The sequence below is a fragment of the Glycine soja genome, chromosome 3 (assembly GCF_004193775.1).
Source record: "Glycine soja cultivar W05 chromosome 3, ASM419377v2, whole genome shotgun sequence".
Classification (NCBI taxonomy): domain Eukaryota; kingdom Viridiplantae; phylum Streptophyta; class Magnoliopsida; order Fabales; family Fabaceae; genus Glycine; species Glycine soja.
The window spans coordinates 16,088,524-16,099,266 of record NC_041004.1 but is presented as its reverse complement, the minus strand read 5'-3'; positions in this window follow the sequence as shown (position 1 = coordinate 16,099,266).

The window sequence follows — 10,743 nt, the reverse complement described above, 5'->3', positions numbered from 1 at the left end:
TGCTCTTCTTTTCAGTCCCATCCGAGAGTCCTAGCTCAAAGGTTTGAAGGGAGCCAATGAGTTCATCTACTCTCATGTTGCAAATGTCTTGGGCCTCCTCTATTGCAGTGACTTTCATGTCAAATCTCTTAGGCAAAGATCTGAGGATCTTTCTCACCAGCTTTTCATCTGTCATCCTTTCTCCCAAGGCAGTGCAAGCATTGGCAATTTCAAGAATGTTCATGTGGAAGTCATGAATACACTTTTCCTCCTTCATCTTCAGATTTTCGAATTTTGTAGCCAATAGTTGCAATCTGGACATCTTCACTTTGGAGGTTCCTTCATGAGTGGTTTTCAGGATCTCCCATGCATCCTTGGCCACTGTGCATGTGTTGATTAGTCTGAAGATATTCTTGTCAACTCCATTGAATAGAGCATTCAAGGCTTTGGAGTTTCCAAGTGCCAATTCGTCTTCTTCTTTTGTCCAGTCTTCTTCTGGCTTCAATCCATCAGTGGGCTTTCCTTCAGTGTCCAGCATCTTGGGATGTTCCCAGCCTTTGATGACAGCTTTCCAGGTTCTGCTATCCAGTGATTTGAGGAAGGCCACCATCCTTGCTTTCCAGTATTCATAGTTGGTTCCATCCAGAATTGGTGGTGTGTTCACTGGTCCTCCTTCTTTCTCCATGTTCATCAGAATTTATCTCCCTAGATCTCACTCAGTGATTTCGAGTGCCCGCTCTGATACCAATTGAAATTCTGATACAGAGGTCAGATGTCGTACCAGATGTCACGACATCACGCTTCAGAACATGGAGATTATTTTTGACTGTATGAACAGATTAAACAAGTAAATAACACAAGAGAATTGTTAACCCAGTTCGGTGCAACCTCACCTACATCTGGGGGCTACCAAGCCAGGGAGGAAATCCACTAAAATAGTGTTAGTTCGAAGATCTAACAGCCACTGTTTACAACCTTCTCACCTAACCACTACCCGTGCAACCTCTACCTAAGAGCCACTCTTAGATATGAGAACCCCTCTCACTCCCTCTCAATCACTCTCCCGTGTTTACAATTAAATCGAATACACACCAGAGATTACTCTCTGAACAAAAGAGATCAACTCTACACACTATAGAGATCAACTCTACACACTCAGGTCCAACACTTGATGTTAGGGTGACATCAAGGTGGCTCACAAAACACTCAAGTCCCAAAACTCACAAAATAACTCTTCAATCCCGGACTTGGTAGAAAACCTCGTGCAGCCTTCATGTTTATATAGCAGTGTGCGTATCTGGGCTGCAACAACTTGCGCTGGATAAGATCTATCATTCTCCTGAAAATCTGCACTTAAAGATCTAAAAGATCAAGTTTGATCTTTTAGTTTTTATCTTTTAATCTTTAATCCCTGAACGAACTATTCAAGTTTGTAATTCGAACTTTAATTATCTTTTAATTCGTTCCTAAAGATAGATCGCCAAATCTGTTGCTAACTGCACATTAATCTGTTAAAGATATAACAGATTTATGTGTCCAGTATTTTCGGGCAGGATGTCCTGGACATCGTATCCGACATCGTGGATCCTGCACAATCTGTTAAAGATATAACAGATTTATGTGTCCAGTATTTTCGGGCAGGATGTCCTGGACATTGTATCTGACATCGTGGATCCTGCAGCTTCAATTCTTCATTTGACATTTTATCTTGCCTTGTGCATTGTGCAGCCCGATCTGATTCCTTGACATAACGTTGGACATCATGTGCAGCAACTCCAGCTTTCCTTCATTGTCTAAGTGCTTATGTTTTAACAAAATTTTAGTCAATCTTTTAAAGCTCAGTAGAGCTAAGCACTAACATTTACGAATTTCGTAACGATACTTATTTTCCTTTCCGCAAGGTTACAAATCCTTACGGATTTATGTATTTACTCTTTTTGGCTTTCAAAGAAGTTACAGAAACTCACGGATTGCGCAAAAACACCTCTTTTCAATTTCCGCCACATTACGAAATTTCACGGATTACGCAAGCCTGCTTCCTTTTGGATTTCTGAGACGTCTCGGGACTTCATTTATTGCATGTCATCAAGTAATAATCCCCGGACGAAATTAGGGTATGACAGTTGTCCCTCTTTACTTACCTCTCATCGGAGATAAGAGGAAAGCAAAGATAGGACACTGATTTCGTCCGTCCTGCCCTTTCTGTGATGACGACTCTCGTCTCCATTCCTTCTTTTTTCTTCTGCACAAAACAAAATACAAACAATAACAAAGAACAATGAACATAATACACATATACACGTATACACATACTTGGCGAAGGAACCGATCTGGAAAACAACAGAATAACGTGCTTCCCAGTCACCAGAAGCTTCGCACTTGATAATGGAGACACATGAACAGCGCTAGGCAATGACATTCATGGCGCTCCGAACAAAGGTGGAGTATGGAGGATTGCCTTGAGGGTCCGCACTTAGGCAATCATGAAACTCAGCTCCAAACTCGAAAGTGGAGGACACATGAACAGCCCTAAGCAATAACATTCATGTGGCTCCGGAACAGGATGAGAATGGAGGATTGCCTTGAGGGTCCTCTCTTAGGCAATCATGGAACACAGCTCCAAACTCGAAAACGGAGGACACATGAATGACAACGCAATTCATTCACGTGGCTCCGGAACAGGATGAGAATGGAGGATTGCCTTGAGGGTCCTCTCTTAGGCAATCATGGAACACAGCTCCAAACTCGAAAATGGAGGACATATGAATGACAACGCAATTCATTCACGTGGCTCCGGAAAAGGATGAGAATGGAGGATTGCCTTGAGGGTCCTCTCTTAGGCAATCATGGAACACAGCTCCAAACTCGAAAGTGGAGGACGCATGAATGACAACGCAATTCATTCATGTGACTCCGGAAAAGGATGAGAATGGAGGATTGCCTTGAGGGTCCTCTCTTAGGCAATCATGGAACACAGCTCCAAACTCGAAAACGGAGGACACATGAATGACAACGCAATTCACTCATGTGGCTCTGGAACAGGATGAGAATGGAGGATTGCCTTGAGGGTCCTCTCTTAGGCAATCATGGAACACAGCTCCAAACTCGAATGTGGAGGACACATGAATGACAACGCAATTCATTCATGTGACTCCGGAAAAGGATGCGAATGGAGGATTGCCTTGAGGGTCCTCTCTTAGGCAATCATGGAACACAGCTCCAAACTCGAAAGTGGAGGACGCATGAATGACAACGCAATTCATTCATGTGACTCCGGAAAAGGATGAGAATGGAGGATTACCTTGAGGGTCCTCTCTTAGGCAATCATGGAACACAGCTCCAAACTCGAAAACGGAGGACACATGAATGACAACGCAATTCACTCACGTGGCTCCGGAACAGGATGAGAATGGAGGATTGCCTTGAGGGTCCTCTCTTAGGCAATCATGGAACACAACTCCAAACTCGAAAGTGGAGGACACATGAATGACAACGCAATTCATTCATGTGACTCCGAAAAAGAATGAGAATGGAGGATTGCCTTGAGGGTCCTCTCTTAGGTAATCATGGAACACAACTCCAAACTCGAAAACGGAGGACACATTAATGACAACGCAATTCATTCACGTGGCTCCGGAAAAGGATGAGAATGGAGGATTGCCTTGAGGGTCCTCTCTTAGGCAATCATGGAACACAACTCCAAACTCAAAAACGGAGGACACATGAATGACAACGCAATTCATTCACGTGGCTCCAGAACAGGATGAGAATGGAGGATTGTCTTGAGGGTCCTCTCTTAGGCAATCATGGAACACAGCTCCAAACTCGAAAATGGAGGACACATGAACAGCCCTAAGCAATAACATTCACGTGGCTCCGAAAAAGGGTGTTGGCGGGACCGAACGGTCCACCGGGTTTTTCCACCTAACAGGATAACATACTTTTTGCAAAGAAAAATAAATCATTCGCGAGAGCACCACATCTTAGAGAAACAATATACTTGTGCCAAGGGTAATCTTCCTTGCAACCGAGAATGAAGGGTAGGACGTCAACTTCTAGCTTTCAAATGAACACGCAGGGGAAACATGGGGCTAAGCTGAAAATAAATCACTCATGGTGTATAAAACTCACAAGGCAAGTGTCTTAACCTATTCCCAAACCAATAACTGCACCACGACTCTATTTTGCACGCGACTTCCTATCGAATCATAGATCAAACGTACGATCACGGACCAATAGGATTTTCTCGAGGTCAGCATTTTTGGAGAGGAAGCTGGGTATTTCGGTCTTTTCCTCTTTGTTCATGTGGGGTGGGATATTGCCAGTCAAGAATGATTCTGAGTGGCAATCTGGCTTTGGAGACTTTCTATCCTCTTTCTTTCATTGATCGAGAATTGCTTCTTTTCCCTTTTCGCTTCCTTTCGATCTTTGATCGGGAATCCTTTCTTTTCTTTCTTTTGTTCTTTTCTTTATTTTCATTTTTTTCTTTTTTCTTCTTTCTTTCCATTTCTTCCTTCTCTTTCTCTTCACTTTCCCTTCCCCATCCCTTTGGGAAATCGGGTTTTAGCATTCCATTCGCTCTCCCTTGAGGAGATTTCACTGTCCTTCGCTTCAGGGGAAAGAATGAGGATTCCATTTTTACAGGCCAAGGTTCAAAAAGGTCCGAGGTTGTGTTTGAATGGGGTCTTTTATCGTGGGAACCCAATCTTGATATCTGGGGCGAAACAAATCTGGGTGACAAGGTGTCGGTGTCATACCCTAATTTCGTCCGGGGACCTTTGCTTGATTACATGCGACCTTTCTTTGGTCCTTGTGAGGTGCTTGGCATCCATCATTAGGCAATTTGTGAAATTCCAGGACATGCCGAAAAACCAAAAAAATATTGAGGCACAATCCGTAAGTTTCCGTGACACACCGGAAATCAAATGGAAGCGTCGTTGCATAATTAAGTGAGGTTCCGTAACATTCCGTAAGTCAAAAGGGGGATGATTATGTAATCCGCAAGGTTCCGTAACATTACGGAAAGAAAACAAGTATCGTTACGAAATTCGTAAGTTTCCTTAACTTTACGAAAAAAGAATCACCAAAAAAAAGCCAAAGGGGGGTGTATTTAGTAAAATGGGGGGTGCAAATAGTAATTTTCGAATCTGGGCCCTTCTAGAGGTTTCTGGGCAATTTCTTGCTTAAGGTTGAAGTAACCTAGCTCACCTGGGCGAGCTGAGCTCGCCTGGGCGAGCTAGGTGGCCACCACACCCCCCATTTTGTTGGAAAATGGGATTCCGGGGCTTCCGGGACACCCGTAATGCTTCCGTAAAATTCCCATAACTCTAAATAAGCATAACTAACTTAATACGGGTGAGACGGAAGAGAAAAAAAGAAGAAAATCAAGTCCTATATGCTTCCGTAAGGCTTCCGTAACTTTTCCGTAAATTACGAAAGAAGGGGGGTGAACTTATCAAAATTGGGGGGGTGCAAATAGCAATTTCGAAATTTTGAATTGGGCCTTCCAGAACATTTTTTGAAGCTGGGTTGCTTCTGGAGGAAGCAACCCAGCTCGCCTGGGCGAGCTAAGGTCGCCTGGGCGAGCTGGGCGGCAACCTCCTCCCCCTTTTTCCTATAAATAGGCTGAAGGGGGCTGTTCTAAGGATCCCTCAGCCCCCTGGCTATGTATTTTAGCTGTTTTGGGTGAAAAAAATTGTTTCCGTGAAGAAAATCCAAGCCGAGGTGCTTCCGTAACGCTTCCGAGATGTTTCCGTAAGCAAATCCGTGAAGGTTTTCGTCCGTTCTTCATCGTTCTTCATCCGTTCTTCGTTCTTCAACGGGTAAGTTTTCGAATCCGAGACTTTCAATTCATTTCTTGTTTTTTTAAGCTTTCATCTTTATTTTCGATTTCTTTTCTTTCGTCTTTAACGCGCTTTTACCGTTTATTTAAGCCGTTTTCTCATCTAAATAATGATAAAATGAATTTCAACCGATCATTTGTGTTGTAATCTCATTTAATCACTTTTAAAATGAAATCTAACCGATCGTTCACACTATAACCTCGGTTAAACCAAAAAAAGTAAAATAATAATAAAATAATCAAAATATCTTGAAAAATAATAATAAAATATTCAAAATATCTTTGAATAAAATAAATTAAAAAAATCAATCGGACGTTTTTCTTTGGAAGTTTCCTTGAATGAATTGATTAATAACCAAAGTGAAACTAAGACTAAAATAGACTCACAAATCAAGTTTTGTCCGAAAATCACTAAAAACCGTTTTAAGGTCCAACGCCTTAAACGGTCCTCTTTGCTTTTATCGGTTAACATGGACCGTTCAAAAGCATAAAATCAACATGTAACTTTACCGCTTTTGAAAGAACTACATAGGTCTGAGTTCCTCATTGAGGATACGTAGGAGCAAAAGCCCCGCTTTTGTCGACCACCCCAAGAGATCGTTAATGGTCCAATGCCTTAATGTTTCTCTCCTTTCAAAAACAAGAGATCGTTAATGGTCCAACGCCTTAACGTTTCTCCCCTTTCAAAATCAAAAGACCGTTTAATGGTTCAACACCTTAAATGACCTTTTGTTCAATAAAAACATATTTTGCAAAAAAAAGACAAAAACAACTTAACCAAACACTCTGTTCCGAAAGAACTACGTAGGTCTGATTTCCTCATCACAAATTGAGGAATACGTAGGAGCAAAGGGAAACACCCTTGTCGACCACAAAAAAGAAAAAAATATAAAAAGGGTATAAAGGATATAAGAACATAAAAGGGAACATAAAAATCGAAGTCATGTTTGCACATTCGATTAAAGGCTGCCGTCCCTTGGGACGGACGTGTGGGGTGCTAATACCTTCCCCGTGCGTAAATACAACTCCCGAACCTTTCACTTAAAAGTTCGTAGATCGCGTCTTTTCCGGTTTTTCCGACGTTTTCCTCAAATAAACGTTGGTGGCGACTCCGCGCGTATTCCTTTCGTGGAACACGCATCCCGCGAGTCACGCGTCGCCCTCCCGCCGAAGGGTAGGTTGCGACAGTTGGCGACTCCACTGGGGACTGTTTTTTAGAGAGTTAGGCCATTTAATCTTGTGCAATGTTTTATCATGACTTTCTCCTTTGTTGGTTTCCCTTTATTTGTCTTATTTTCTTGTGTATATAAACTATTTGTTGCTTTTAGTGTGTTTTAGAATGTATGCATGAGGTAAATATTTATTCATTTGATGCACACAAACACTAACACTATTTGCACACACTGTGAGTGAAAAAGGGCCCTATACCCGGGTTCATGGGAACATAAGGAGTGGAGGTGAATCTGTGATCATGCTAGGTCTCCGACTTGCTTGATTACAGTGAACCCTCATCTAGAGCTTTTCTCTTTGAAAACTTATTGTTGCTAGTAGTCCCTACTGCTGCAATATGTTCTTCGAAGGGGATGATACCTCTAGAAACCATCAAAAGAGATATGACTACCTTGGGGGTTATCACTAAATGCCTAGTTAGTTCTCTCCCTTATAGGTCCCTTAAATAGGGGCACGAGCAGACACGCTGCGTGCCATTTTTCACACTGCCATGCATAAGTATCATATACCCTTTTGCTTATGTTCAGTAAATATCGTCATACTGTGTACATTCCCGCATTGTGTCTTTTGCATAGGCATCGCATATGGGTTCTGTCTTGATCCCTTCTGTAAACAAACCAACGGAGGGTCCGTGTCGCCTTCTTAAAAACGTGCGTTGGGGCATTCTGTTACCCCTAGACGTCGTATCTAAGAAGGGGACAAATTCCCCGAACCCCCGCTTTTCTAGATTGCATCTGTGTCATATGCATTCCATCATGCATTCATCCATCCCACCCATGATAGATGTCGGAGTTTTGATTCGCACTAGATTTTATTTCACTTTAGTAAAACATGGGATCAAGTCAAAAGCCTTCGCTTGAAAAGAGGTTTTATCAAGTCAAAATCAAGAGCTTAGAGGTCACCAGTTTACGAAAGTTGGGGCAATTAATGGGTCAACTTCAACGGCAAGCCTTCCGCAAAGCCTATGGTAAGATTTGGGACCTAGCTAGGGTAGAAGTCTCCATGGAACCGATTGCATCCCTTTCCCAGTATTATGACCAGCCCCTAAGGTGCTTCACATTTGAGGACTTCCAGCTAGTGCCGACTGTGAAAGAGTTTGAAGAAATCCTGGGATGCCCAATGGGAGGAAGGAAGCCATATCTTTTCTCTAGGTTCTATCCTTCCACGACAAGAGTTGCCAAGGTAGTGAAAATCTCAGCACAAGAGTTGGACCGGGTAAAGCAAAACAGGAATGGGGTAGTCGGAGTACCAAGGAAGTGTTTGGAGGAAAGGGCAAAGGCCTTGGCAAATCAAGGCGAATGGGCTTTCTTTTATTGACATCTTGGCGCTTTTGATCTTTGGAGTTGTCCTCTTTCCGAATATGGAAGGGTTAGTGGACCTAGCAGCGATTGACGCTTTCCTCGCCTTTCATCATGGCAAGGAAAGCCCGATCGTCGCCATTTTGGCCATGTATGACACGTTCGACCGGGGATGTGAAAAGAGCGGTGCAAGGATTGTTTGCTGTACTCCAGCTCTCTATGTGGGGCTGGTTTCACACCTTTTTCTCCAAGAAGGTAGGCCCGCCTATCCGCTACAAGGTTACCGCTCGTGCGTCGAAAAAGGAAAGGCGAATTGGGACCAACTCTTGGCTAGCATGGAGGGGCGTCTGTTAATTGGTTTCCTCGCTAGAAGGAAGGAAGAATCAGGATTCTATCTTCATGCGAAGGATGTCCAAATGTTCTCTTGATGGGAACAAGGGGTTGTATTAATTATAATCCCGTCCTCGCCATAAGACAGCTTGGCTACCCCATGAGAGAAGTGCCATCAGATGAAAGCATCATGCCTTTCATCGCATGGGGTTTCAGTGACCACAAACGCGAGGGTACTCCAAGGAGTTCGCAAGGCATGGGATGCGGCGTGAAGAAAGGACAGAGAGCTTAGGGGAAGCAGTAATGGGATCATCGGCGGCTATCATAAGTGGCTGAGAGTCCGAACACAAGGATTGGATTGGCTCCCAAATCTAAAGACTGTGAGGGACGATGAGGTTAAAGCTTCAGAAGAAAGTGATGAGGTACAAGCTCTAAAGGCAGAGCTTGAAAGAGCCCGAGTAGTCGAAGAGAAGTTCAAGTCCATAGCCATCAAAGTCTGAAAAGAGTATGATGAACTAAGGGACGTCAATATGGCCACCGCTGAAGCCTTGGAACGAGAAACCAAGAAGGCCCGAAAGGAAGAACACGTGCAAGCAAAGTTTTGAGGGGCTTTATAGGGCAGCAATAGTAAGCTCAAGCTCCGAAGAGGTGAAAGGAATCATCACGGGTCAAAGGCATGATCTTGAAGGACGAGCTAAAGGCTTACCTTAGGTCGAAAAGAAATTTGTCCCAACAGTTAAGCGAGACTGAAGGGAATATGTGGGCCGTCATCGATGAGTGCAAAGAGAAGCTAAATCTAGCGGCGACTCATGAGCAAAGGCTAGAGGATGAGTACGCCAAGATATCAGCAGAAAGCGAAGCAAGGGAGAGGGTAATTGATTCATGGCACCAAGAGGCAACAATGTGGACGGACCGATTTGCTCTTACTTTGAACAGGAGTCAAGAACTTCCCCGATTGCTAGCCAAGGCCAAAGCAATGGCGGACACCTACTCCGCCCCCAAGAAGATCCACGGACTTCTCAGCTATTGTCAACATATGATAGACTTAATGGACCATATGATTAGAAACCGCTAGGAAGTTTGTATTGTCGCTCAGATCTTGACTAGTTATAACTTTTTGAATAAAATGAGTTTATCCCACGTTTTTACTCCAAAAATCAGTGCGAATCAAATCACTCCCGCATTTTATCTCTAGCATGCATTGTATGTTGGTCTCGTCCTTTGTCACGGGAAGCCGGAAGGTCCATATCACCTTCTTAATTGTACACATGGGGCACTGCGCCCCCAAATGCGCAAGTAAGAAGAGATAATTTTCTAGGCTCTCGTGTCCGTAAAATGCATTCATATCATGCATCGCATAAGCATCTCTTCATAACATCATAATGGACATATCCTGCATTTGTCCGTTATCATATTCCAGCCTCACATTTTGCATGAGTCATGGCATCATCATGCATATGCGTTCAACAAACTTTTTGGTCTGCAAAATTGCATATCATTTGTTTTCATGTTTGCTCATCCTTGCGTTTTCCTCTACAAAACAAAAACAAAAAAGGGGGAAGCGTGAAATTTCACACTACATTCTTAGTTTCATGTGTTAGGCACCATGAGCCAACCATGTTGGGATCATAAACCCGTTTCACTTAAAAACAAAATAATTGAACATGGTACCTAATGCATGGTTAACTAGGATATGGTGTTTCTTCGGGCATCTCAATTTCATAATTACATTTTCCGTGCATAAGCTTAAAGTATGCCCGAGTCATTCATCCCTATGAGATGTTGTTGAAGTATTGGCGATCAGAATTGCCATTCCTTGGATTACGGGGTTGAACCAAGCTCATGCTTTTACAAAAAGGTTCATCAAGTCAAGTTGAAATATGGAAGTAACCGTCTTGCAAAATTGGGGCAAAAGATGAATCGAGTCACATCACTGCTTCGTTTACTGCCAAACATATTTAGGATTGTTTATGTCCTTGTTACTTCCAGTTTCACCTTGACAAAGATGTCATGGACCATGTTGAAAATCTAAATTGATTCAACCCCATATCCTGCGTAAAAATT